Here is a 12,749-nt window from a genome sequence, read left to right as displayed (position 1 = left end):
GTTGGGCTAGTTGGTGCATTGCTTTAAGGAATTAATTAAACCAGCCAAGAAAAGACGCACACAGGAAAACTACTACTTTCCTACTTTCATATCTTCTTCTTTTCTGTTTTCTTGTGTGCGTCTTTTTTTGGCTGGTTTAATTCCTTAAGGTTTTCAGTTGCTTCGTGCAAGGTTGCAACACACCTAAAAAGTTGGCAGGCTGGCACACAACTGATGCAAAATATTTTGTACAAATCATATAAATAACAAAATGAAAGAAGATTAGTGCTTTCTACAGTTACAGTTTAGTGCTTATATTTTAGTTTGTTAGCTAATGTAGCTAAAGCATCCAAGGTGATGTTAATGGATGTCTGCAATACGCTAAGATAGGCGAGCTAAATTTGGTTCACCAAGCTGTTCGGCTTTGTGTCTGGACAGATTTGTTATATATGCGATTATCATTTGCAATGGTTCTGTGGTTACTGCTGCTTGTATCTTTCTCATTGCTAAATCCGGTCAGCATACAGTTCACTTTATTTCATGCCATAAGTGTATCATCTAGCACACTTGGGTCTTCCGATACATCTTGTGGATGCAGTTCTTTTTGTTAGGCACGTATTAGTTTATTTCACTGCGGACTACACCTAGTTCTGCAAAAGGGTGTATAGTTGGGTTTTGGTTTAAGCACAACCAAAGAAGGCACGCAGTTCAGCAGCCCTCCTTCCTTTATGCATTGTCTCATGTTTATCTTCTCATTATGACAAAACTGGTTGGAGCCAAAAGTTTCCTGATATTGGTCCATAGTTAATGTAGGTTTCCCTAGGCGACATCAGGTGTACTGTACTTTTCAGTCTATCTCAGTGCATTCTGCCAAGACAGAACGCAGAGCCTATGGTTCAAGCCTCACTGGCTTGCTACTGGCCATACCTGCGTGCAGCTTTCACTGCGCCCCATCAATAGTCAGGTCAGCCAAATCTTGGTGACCAAAGCAAAGCAACCACCTGATGGGCCACATTTGCAAATGTGGGTGCCCCCCCCCCCCCCCCCCCCCCCGCAGTGTTAAAGGTTTGTAATGGACGGTCATGGCAAGTTACGGCCTCATTAAGCAGAGAGTTTTGCCTTTCATAACTTTCCCTTAAAACAGAGTAATTATTGAAAACATCAAAGCAGTGGTAGCCTTAGATCTGGTTTTCATGCCCTCCTTATTACTGGTTACCGCTCAGGGTAACCAGTAGATTCATTTAGTTTGGTTTATGGGGTTTAACGTCCCAAAGCTACTCAGGCTATGAAGGACGCCGTAGCGGAAGGCTGCCTTAATTTCGACCACCTGGGGCTCTTTAACCTGCACTGACATCGCACAGCACACGGGCCTCTAGAATTTTGCCTCCATCAAAATGCGACCACCGCAGCCGGGATTGAACCCACGACCTTCAGGTCAGGAACAGAGCAACATAATCTCTGAGCCGTCACGGTGGTCTAACCAGTAGATTGTTTGTGTTACAGAGTGTGTAACGAAGGAAAAGAAACTTATTTGAAGGTGGCAGCCTGTTAAATGGAGTGGAGCAAACTGAATGATCATCTCTACTTTTAATCAAACACTGAAGAGGTTAAATTTGTGAGGGTAGAGTGGTGCAAGGGAGAAAATTGATCACTGTTGAAGTTAATTTTGTGACGATGAACACCTGTTAATTGGCTGATAAGGCAGCTTTTCTATCAGTTTTAATGCAGTTTAAAGGTAACTTCATTTATTACACATTTCCTGCTTTCAACCATGTCCACGTGTGTACGAACAATGTCTTCAGCATTTATTTGTGAGCTCCTGAACTTACTGTTTCCATTCATGTAGATACTTTGTTTGCCCCTTTTTTTTTCTTTGAAAAGGTGGTTCCGACAAGAATGCTAGAACCTGATAGAAAATGTTTAATACCTTTGACTACAAAGGATATGATGCTAATCTATCCTGAATAAGACGCAAAGTACTGTATCTGTTGTGTTGCATTAAACAGGCTAGGGTACTGAAGGCAACATAGTAATCATCCCAAAGCAGTTCACTTTGGCAATACTAGTAAAGAACTCACAGTTTCTTTCTTTGTCCTTTAAGACGCAAAATTTTTTGTGCTGAGGCAAAAGGCGATATTCGTGCCTGACTAGGGCCGCAGCACACAAGGCATGTATACACTGTGCGGCAAACAACAACAGAGCAAATAATGCATTCAGGTGAAAATCTTTCCCAGCTCAACTGGTTTATGGAACAATTCCCAGTTGGTTCCAGTTGGAACCAACTGGAAATTTCAAAACATGATAAAGGACACATCAGGACAGCAAAGTATCCCAAAGCTTTAGCACAGCACTATTAAGGGAAAAAGGAGATTGACATACATCGGGAAGTTCATCGTTACAATAGTGAAAAAATTATGTTTCAACACCTTTCTTAAACCTCATGGCTGATTTGCAAATTTGGACCTTCTCCAGGATACTGGGATTAATGTTTACTAACATCAATAATTGCAAGTAGAAGGCTGTTTTCCCTAGTTTGTGCTAATCAGTAGTATTTAAGTTGTCATGTCTAAGGTTAAACAGTTTCTTTTGCGGCAAAACTGATACATGATCAATGTGCCTAAGACTGAATGCCTGGAGTGAGTTTATGCAAGAACAGGTTGCCTGTAGCTAGTATGCCAAGCTTATCAAATATTGGCTGAGTGTTTGCAAAGTGTTTGCAAATAAGTCAAGGTTACAAGCTGGTTGTACTACCCTTTTCTGCTGCTTAAAAAGTCACATGAGGTTTGTTTGGTTTGGTTTATGGTTTATAGGGTTTTTTTAACGTCCCGAAGTGGCTCAGGCTATGAGGGACACCATAGTGAGGGCTGCAGAAAATTTCAACCACCTGAGATTTTCTAACGTGCACTGACATAGCAGAGTACACGGGCCTCTAGAATTTTGCCTCCATCAGAATGTGGCCGTGATCAAACCTGCATCTTTATGATCAGCAGCTGAGCGCGACAACCACTGAGCCACCGCGGCGGCTGTTTGTTTTGGTGGTGGTTCCCCAAACCAGGAGAGAATATGGTAGATGAGAGTATATTAATATGTAATGCAGCTATTTTTTTAGATTCGTTGGAATACGTATAACAGTTTATCATGTTAATCATTTCCTTTGTTCAGTGTAAATCAGATTAGACGGAGTTGGCCAACAAACTGAGACTTTGCTGCAAGGCACTCTGCAAGCCTTTTGTGAAAACCAGTTTCAGGAATTCTCAAAATTCGGTTTTACTGAGCAGTGCCATGCACTAGAACTTTACTTTTGCAGTTCTTGGCAATTGAGTAGCATTTATGCCATGACATTTAGTGTGCATTGTCAAGCAGTATTTACAAAGCTGAACACTGAACTGCCTCCTGCCAGAAAGTAATGGTTCAAGTTTCTTGCTTTGTGATAAATTACATACTAGTCTGCTATAGAGTTGTCTTCAACCTAATTATGAATTTTAAATACTAGAGCCCTGGCTGTAATAACATTCATGGAGTTTTCAGCTGAAAGTACATTTTATCCAGTACATAACTATTATACCTTGAGAAAATATGAAAGAAGTCAACAGTAATAACTGAAACCAAGGGAGAATGTTTCCACATTTTTTTATTTGTGGTGTTGATCAAAAAATATTTAGTAGCGTAATTATTTCATGATTAAAAGATGATTAGAAAGTAGAAGAATAAGTTGTGTACGCGCACCTAAATGCACAACGCGGATGGAAGGCATGTGCACGCGAAAAGGGAACATCGGGCATATGTTGTCGCGAGAAAGAAAAAAAAAAGGCCGTTTTGGTGAAAGGTTGGAGCTGCTAGTAAGGAGTCTCCGCGTGCAGCGCACAGAGGGGGCCAGACTTTCAAAAGAACGACTCTCTTCTTCGAGAGTTCGGCAGCGGAGAGCGCGAGACACCCCCCTCCTGCTTGGGCCTCGGATGTCAACTCATTCGTGGTCCGGTATGACCTCTGGACCTCCCTACGCAGACGGGTGGTGCAATTCGTTCTCGCTCCTCCTCACACGAGATGGGGGAGGGCGGCGGACATTCTCCGACGTTCTCGACAGCGCCGCGTCGCGCAAGCTGCGTGCGGAAGCGTACTACACCGGCCAGCGTGACACCTACACGGTTTCTCCACTACGGGGCCTCGGCGCGGATGGGGTGACGGTGACAGCCAAACATTGCAGTGTGTTCGTGAGCTGGACAGAGTGCTACATACGGTTGTCCGACTACGTCGCCCACTACTTTACGGCGGCGACGCGTCCGACAACCGAACTGCGACTCGCGCACGTCTCCAGTGTGGGCAACGACGTCGGTCACGCATCCGTCGATACGTCCGCCGTTGACAGCCGCACGCACCAATGAAGCACGGCACTGGTGAGCCCGTTCCTGCGTCCGAACCATCTCTGGGCAATCCTTTGTGTTTTGAGCGAGTTGTGCTTTGGCGTCGACGTACGGCCCGTATCAACGCGCACCATCCTGCATGAGCCGCGACGTCTGGGCGGGCTCGACAGATGGGCCCGGCTCCTGACGTCTTGCCGCACCGTCGCTGCCGTTCACCTTCGTGTTTACGTCCGTATTCCACGCATGCCACCATGCTCTGTACCTCCGCTGCAACTGCTGAAACTTTATTTCAGACTTTTTTAACTGCTCCACACTTTTTCTCACAACCACAACCAGCTCAAAACCTCATGCCAGCGACAATGATGATGCTGACACTTGCAAATCAACTCCTAGATTCCTGTAAACTTTGATGAGGTGACTCCTGGCGCCACCTGCCGAATGGAAGAGAAAAACGAAGCGCCACAACTTGAAGAGCAAGCCTCAGGGGGCTCTACCATAGCCCTTTTGGCAGCCTACTGGGGCGCTTTGTCGCAGTAGCAGACGACAGTAAGAACAAAGCAGCATGCTGGTGTGATTAACGAGTGAACAGAGCATTTATCGAACGTGTGACTTGATATCCTAAATAGAGAAGGGAGAGGGACCGGTTGTAAGCTAAAGGGCGACGATCGAGCCAGGCGGTATTAAATTATCCAGAGGACCCCCGGTTTCAACAGTGGAGAAAGTTGAGCCAGTTGGATTGACGGTAGTGATGCAAAACTATCGGGAAATTGACTATCGATAGTATCGATCGTTTTTTTAAACCATCGATAGTACTACTAACGATAGACTATCGATAGTTTTATCGATAGTACTATACTATCGATAGCAGAAGCGATAGTATTAATATCGATAGTATATTGCTCTAGGTAGCTGAACCGATAATAACACTATCGATAGTATTGCTATCGATAGTATTACTAAATACAGTACCGCTATTGATAGCAAGCCTATATCGATAGTGCGATTGTCGATATTAAGACTATCGATAGTAACACTGTTGATATTGTGCATTTGATGACCTGCGATATAGACAAAACATTTGCGATACCTGATTGGTTTCACTGTCTTATGAGGATTAACGTCCCAAAGAGACTCATCTATGAGGGATGCCATAGTGGAGGTCTCCGGTTAAATTTCGACCAGCTGTGGTTCTTTAACGTGCACTGGCATCGCACAGTACACGGGCATTTTGTCTTTCGCCTCCATATCGAAATAGAGCCGCCGTGGCCTGGGACCGAACCTGCGTCTTTTTAGCCAGCAGCCGAGTACCATATCCCCAGTGCCACCACGGCGGCATTTGCGATAACTGACTACCAGCAATACTCAATTCATGCATTTATGAAATATCTCGTGGACGAATGAAATATTTAATTCCGCAGTAAAGGACCCGGAATATGTTCATCGATACATTTATACTCAAAAGTAAAGCTTTTCTCAAGTTGCGCGGCTTTGAGCTGTCCGATCTTCTGTTTACTGAACTGTCCCATCTTCATCGCAACATGGTAGTCTAGAACATGCGCGGTCATATCTTCCTTGTGTTCAGTGCATGGAAATGTAATGCGATGCTTATCAAACATTTCGTCGATGATGAGGTTGTAAGCGTGGCAGTGGTTTATCGCTCAAACATCGGAAATATTTACTAGTAGTGTGCTAGATGAAAAGGACATCCTGATACACAAGCTAGATGAAAGCTAAATATAAGCAAAAAATCAGATTACAGGAAGCATTACTACATAAATATATCTATTTATGTAGATATACATAGATAGATAAATATATCTGTGTATCACATCGTAATGAAGGCATTCGACAGCATGAGAGCCGGAACAAAAAGAACGAACGTTAAGTGCTGTGCATCTCATTATTTGTAGGCTCGTGATTGCATGGCATAAGCACTGCGCATGTCAGATGCCTTTCTCTTCTATACGGCGCCCTGTATACAAGTTAACCATTGTTAAAGGTAACTGGCGGGGTTGTGAGAGCATACTGGAGTTAAAATAAAATGACTACCACTTTAAACTGAGACGCGAAAACGGGACAGTTCAGTTTAAAAGGTAGCTGGGACAGTGTGGAAAAATTTTTGGAACTGCATCAGATGAAAGAACAAACAGCACAACTTGTGCTGGCTAACACGACACCATTGCGCACTGCAGACGTCGTCTTGCTGACCTAACCGCTGCGGAAATGCTCTTCGCAGACATGCTTCGCAACTATATAGATGTAAAATTTCAAGCAATATTGAATGGCATGAAAAAAACCATTCTTTTCAGGGTTTTTTTCATGAAAAATTGGAAAGTTTGCAAAACGTGTCAAGAACAGATTTATTTGCAACAGCACAACGATCAATAATAATGCTCCGAAGTTCAGTCGAATATGCAGTTATAGATGACATATTGTGAAACGAACTTGTTCTATTGCACCGAGAAGATAAATAATGATTTGCACTTCAGGCGAATATGGAGATCTAAATATCATATTTGTGGAACGAACTTCTTGTTCTATTGCACCGAGAAAGGGAACATGAAAACTGATCTATAAGTCACTCCATATCGGACTCATAGTCACTGTCGCTGGATGCGGCACTGCGCGCAGCAGCATGGATTGAAGTTGTGTCCACAGCTAGGTTCGACTGCACATACACGAGCTTTCGTACGCGTTCCCCTGAAAGCCTGTTGCGAATCCTTGTTCGCACGTTTCCGAAACGTGACCAGTTTCGTTCGCAGCTGGCGGTTGATTGTGGCATCTGCAGCAGTCGGCAAGCCAGTGAGTTAGCGGCTGGTTGGTGCAAAGGCCTTGCCACCAGGTAGATGGGGCCACGTGCTTCGCTGAGTCCCAGACACCTGTCCTGGATCAAATTCCTGCGGATGTCCTGTACTCTGCTACGTTGGAAATCAAGAAGCTACGCTTGTATTTGGCTAAAACCGCTTACGTGCACAGCAGCCTATGTTTTTATGCTGTGTGTGTCGCGCTGTAAAATTTGCAGCCATTTTGTTCTACTTCAGCCGTGAGTTCAAGTATTAGTGTGTTTTTAAGTCAAGCCTGGATCTTACATGTGACCTGGCCTTCAACCCGCGTACTCGCAGCACGAACATTTTAAAAGCACTACCTGGCACCGGCGATGACGACTGCTCTCCAATCGTTCAACGACGCACACTGTAATGGTTATCAAAGGAAAAACAAAAACCTAAACTGAAAGCAAGCAATCATAAGACCCTGAAATAGCTTTGTGAAATTTTCGATGTTTCTTTCCATTTTTTTCTCGTCTGAAAAAAAAACGAAAAAAAAAAACCGTTTTTTTTTTTTCCAAAATTGCAGTGTTTTTTTCAGGCCTTCACATCTCTATTCGCAACTAGGACATTCGCTATACTAACACTTTATCCAATAACTTTACGTAGAGAACATCTGCAGAGCTCTGTGACGCGTAGGCTGAGAAAACGGGCGAGTCCTGTCAGTTACTCATACTATCATGTCCATACCACACACTCGGGAAACCAAGTTTAGGATGTGGTGGGTACGCGTGGTTGATTTTATAGAATGGATGGTACTATATATAGCAAGTAGTATCGATAGAGCTATCGATAGTACTATCGATAATTTTTTTTACCATCGATAGTTTGATAGAGACAACTATCGACAGTATCGATAGTTTTGCATCACTAATTTACGGCCCCAAAGGATCCCTCCGTAACAAAAAGCAGTCAGCTGCTCAAGCTTTCCTTGTACCTGAAGAAGCCAACTATCCAACGAAAATGTAAACTTAAGTTTTGATGCCTATGGCTTGGTTGATACAGCCGAATATAAAAAAGCCGACTTCGTTCACTTTTGCTATTGGTCGGCGGAGTTGTACTGGACACCGCGGACCATGGCCGACTGTACCAACCACTGCTTTTTTTCTTTAGCACAGGCGCTAACTTTGAGACAAGAAAACCACTGAACGAGGCGCTGATCACAACTGACGTCCTTTATTGAAAAGTATCTTTATATGCACATATCTAGAAAAACAATCGCATGCCACGTGGCAGCCTTTTGGGCGTTATAAGAATTAACGCGCAAATACTTTAAAAAAAAAAAGAAACTCTTCCGGACAGGCAAATAGACGAATCGCTTCCTCATATGACTCCTTAATCGAGGGACTGAAAACCGATCGCTCTTTCGTTTTTCCTCACCTCAGGTCAGGGACAATTTTTTCAAGATGTCCTCCGATTACCTTACGCAGGCAATAGACTTTCCAAGAGTGTCTAAGCGGAAGTTTTAACTCAGAGTTCATATGGGGGCTGCGCCAGGAGTTTCGTTGTAGCAGAGTGCGAATATTCGAAAGCGTATCGAATGTCCTTCATTCGGTTCACTGCACGAATCAAATACTGAATGTTCAAAATTATTTTAAACTGATCAAATTTGTCACGTTTTCGAGTAGTTATCGACTAAATGGCATGAAGCTCGAACACGCGGCCCATTTGAACATTGCATTGAACAAAAAGTGACGAAGATGTCCTCTTTAGGAGAGCTTCCTCGAGCCTTGGACCGGGTCCGGAAAACCAGGCCGATCTGGCTGTCGAGGTCCGCGGCCCGAAGGGCCTTAGGAGATGGGGTAGGGGAGTGAAAGGGGGATGGGTGCTGGGCAGCACGCCCTTACCAAGTGATACAAATCCGCTTCTGGATGTGGGCATTGGCTACATTCTGCTGGTGATGTGGGATGCAAAAATTTTTAATTTTAGAGAGGTGTAGGAGTTTTGGATGCACCTCCAGATTAAAGGGGTTCTAAAGGGTCTCTCAATAATGTGGTGATATGCGTAGAATCTTAAAGGGCGCCGCTTCAAAAATATCCTCCAGCAAAAAATTTTTTACACGTTTTACAGAAACTTAGTTATCTGTAGTTAAAATTTGAATTTCCGCGTTTTCGCGCTTTCTTCTCTCCTCTCGTCGCGCACTGATATGTCGGCGCTCCTCTGCCGGCCCCACCCACTCGGCTCCTCCTCCGGCTGCCGACGAGCGCAGGAGTCCCCTGGTGGGCGGAGCTTCTAGCCGCGGCCATAGTAACTGCGTGACGTCAGAAAGAGTTGGCACGGTGAACCAGTGATAGCCCTCCGCTACTGACGTAACGAGCGCTGCATGACGCGTTGAGCGCGGATTCGGGCGAAATCTCGGCACCGCTGGTCGCCCCGAGGCGCAGAAGCGCGAATTTTTAAAAATATATTGTAAATTATTGACTGGCTTTTGAGGTCTTGCACGCGCCATGAACGCTGGGAGGCCTATACTCTACTAAATGCAAGCTTATTATAGCCAACCTATAACACCCTTTTCAGGGACCCTTTAAGTTCTCATGCGTCAGCCGTTTGCGAGGCGAGGCCTACTCCGTTCTGGCCTGTTTGTAATATTTAATAATGGCGCTGTTTCCCGTAGCCCTCTCGCCTTCGTGCCAGTGGGGGAGGGTGAGGATTCCACCGGTGCCCGATCGATGCATTCCCGAACGCTCACGTGCCGCGTTTTATTGCGAAAGCAATACTAGTTGCACCTTCAGCCCGCCGCGTAGCGAGGCCACGTAGCTACCATATTAGCATATTGGATCGGATTGGATTGTATTGGATTGGATAGGATTGGATTGTATAACCGATGCATCACCACAAGTCTAACCACAAGCGCCGCCACCAGTTACACTACCAGCTGTACCATGGCGTAGCTACGGATATTGCTTTCGCAATTACCGGGCTTAACCAAGCTAAGCCACAGCCATTTTATTGACAACACTCTCAGTTACCAAAATGGACTTTTATTCTACGTATGAGATAACAGGCAAAGAGTTAATATGCTGACTTCGTGTGGCGTGTCCGCTAGTGAAGAACAGTGTTGCGTCTTTAGACAGCTGTGCCCAGTGAGCACGGATTATCTTGCAGATGTCCACCGTCCACCGCGACCGTAGACCGCACACGTCCACCGCGAGGCTTCTGTTTGTTGGGGTCCATAACACCCTCGAAGAGCTGATTGAGGCACAGCTTACATCGCAAGAGCAGCGGCTCAGGCAGACAGATACGGAGCTCTACATTTTGAGAAGATTAGGCATAGAGGGTGAGGACCTTTCAGGCCAGGTAATTTTACCGACAGAGATGCGCGAACGCATTCGGGTCGAACCTATCCCCAAGAACATGCAAGTGGACCGTCACGACAACCGGAGGAGGGCCAGGGCGAAGACGTTAAGCAAAAAGCATCTAGGGGACAATAGTGCCGTGTATACGTTGATGCGGCCCATTATAACATTACAGGCAAAGACGCTTTCGCTGTGAGCGCGGTGAGCATCTCCCGCAGGGTAGCGGCTACGGTGGTCACGGACCGAGTGGAAGACGCCGAAGAGGCTGCAGTAGCACTTGGAATCGTTCAGGAAGGCACCAGCACAATTCTCAGTGATTCCAAAACGGCCCTTCGCAACTTGCTAGGGGACGTTTCTCCGCCACCGCATACAAAATTATTCGTACGATGCCAAACTACAGGAAGGAAGTGGATCTGGTTTGGGTCCCAGCCCATGCGGGTGTTCCAGGGAACGAGGCCGCTCTCCCGTATGCTCGAGGTTTTGTCAGCTGAGCCGGTGAGGGAGTATCTGACCCCGATGTCACATGGGGTGAAACGCTAATTACATATCAGGACATAAAAATTATTACAGGCAGCTTAGAGTGCACCTGTCTCATTCACACGTTTCGCTCAGTCGCGAACAGACTACCACATGGAGGCGGCTGCAAACGCGGTCGCAACCGAACCCGTGGAGATATTCCAATATCTTTCCTGATTTGGTAAATCCGTACTGTCAGCTGTGCGGCGAGGCTGCCACCTTGGACCATATAATCTGGGACTACGCGGAGGATCCGCCTCCGGCCGATCTAGTCACATCTCCCACGCTTGAAAAATGGGAAGCTGTTCTCGCTAGCCCGGACCCGGGCGTTCAGTCCAGGGCCACGGCAAGAGCGCAGGAGGTCGCCGACAGACTCAAACTGCCGGCCCACTGGAGCGGCTGTCGTACCCAAGAACTTCACCAACGTATTGCTGACAATAAATTTTTTTCTCTCTCTCTCTCTCTCCAGAACCCTTCACCACGGCGCCCCTCGTAGCCTGAGCCACTTTGAGATGTTAAACCCCAATAAACCATAAACGAGAACCCGGGTACATCGGCTCAGTAGTGGAACGCCTTAACCACTGAGCCACCGCAGCGGGCATAGCAGGTGCTCCCAGCAGTGGGCCTTGTGTTGCCCATGTTGCTCTTCCTGAGCGGCCAATGATTAATTTAACTACACAAGACATGCGCAATTAATTTAAAGCTAAACAAGATATGCGCAAGAGAGTTTTTTAGTCAATACGACTTCTTTCCGAGTCATCTTTGAAAGACGTCTCTAATAGACGTTTATGCGTAGAATGTGTGTGCGCGCCTATAGAGTAGCATTCACTTTCGAGTTACTTTATCTACTCTGGTAGAGATCAAGACTTTCATCCAACAGAAAGTTGCATTCAAACCAGTCTAACTTCAGTGCAGCAAGAATAAATTAACAGCCACAAAAATGCTTTATATAACTTAATTGATCGCCAGTTCTCCATATGGGCACTGCGGAGGTGGCGTATATAAGGATGAGCGAAGGTATTCTAGTCGAATAAGGTAAATACGGGGTTTGTATTTCTTGATGTTTCGTGTGCTTGCATAGACGACTCGTTGTTGGTCCTTGTTGCATCGTGCATCTAGTACATTCTCAAGAAATATTCAGGGGGGTAAAGCTGAGCTCGCAAAGCGGTCCACCATAGTTCTTTCCTTCCTCCATGCGGTCCACGCATGTAAGTCGCCATCTTGAACGCCATCTTACAACACACTAGTGTGGCCAGCACAGTTTTTTCTCGCAAAGTCAAGGATGGGTGAAGTTTGAGTTTGAATTAGGAAAACTGCGGCAGAGAAAATAATTATATGTCACTCTTAAGCATATTTTCAATGTTTTAAACACATTTTGTAATCTTTAGCATACTGATTGTGGTCATTTCTTTTAATATCGGATGATTGCGAACATGTTCACGAGTGAACTGAATAAACGCTCTTGGAGTTTCGGTTTTAAACTTCTGCTTTCGAACCTGATTCCAAGGCACTTAATTCAAGGAGCTGCATACGACAAGGAGTCACTCGCGCTCTCGTTCACCGCGATGCCACCTTCGTGCGTTGATGCATGGCAAAAGCTCCAAAAGGATAGGACACTTTGCATCATTTGTGAGTAAACGTGGGAAGAGATACATATGCACATTTCACTACAACTGTGTACTGTAAAGCGTGTGAAAGAAAATCTCCCGCTCTTGGAACTCTCTTTGAAGGCGGATGACACCAAGCTAATGAACCTTGCAGCCGTTTACTTT

At 45.4% G+C, this 12,749-nt stretch overlaps 1 protein-coding gene across 1 annotated transcript in view; it reads left to right on the top strand.

The window, feature by feature from the left end:
• The first annotated feature begins 3,899 nt into the window (after positions 1-3,899).
• Positions 3,900-12,749, top strand: part of LOC149336975 (neprilysin-2-like) — a 29,376-nt gene continuing 20,526 nt past the window's right edge. Inside the window, exon 1 of the mRNA XM_089553218.1 lies at positions 3,900-4,373. The gene's annotated coding sequence lies outside the window, so the exon portion shown is untranslated. The remainder of the gene's footprint in view (positions 4,374-12,749) is intronic.

This window comes from Amblyomma mixtum, chromosome 7 (genome assembly GCF_055824585.1).
Source record: "Amblyomma mixtum isolate Tamu chromosome 7, ASM5582458v1, whole genome shotgun sequence".
NCBI lineage: Eukaryota > Metazoa > Arthropoda > Arachnida > Ixodida > Ixodidae > Amblyomma > Amblyomma mixtum.
The sequence above is the reverse complement of the archived record's forward strand: the minus strand, read 5'-3'. Positions and strand labels throughout refer to the sequence as shown.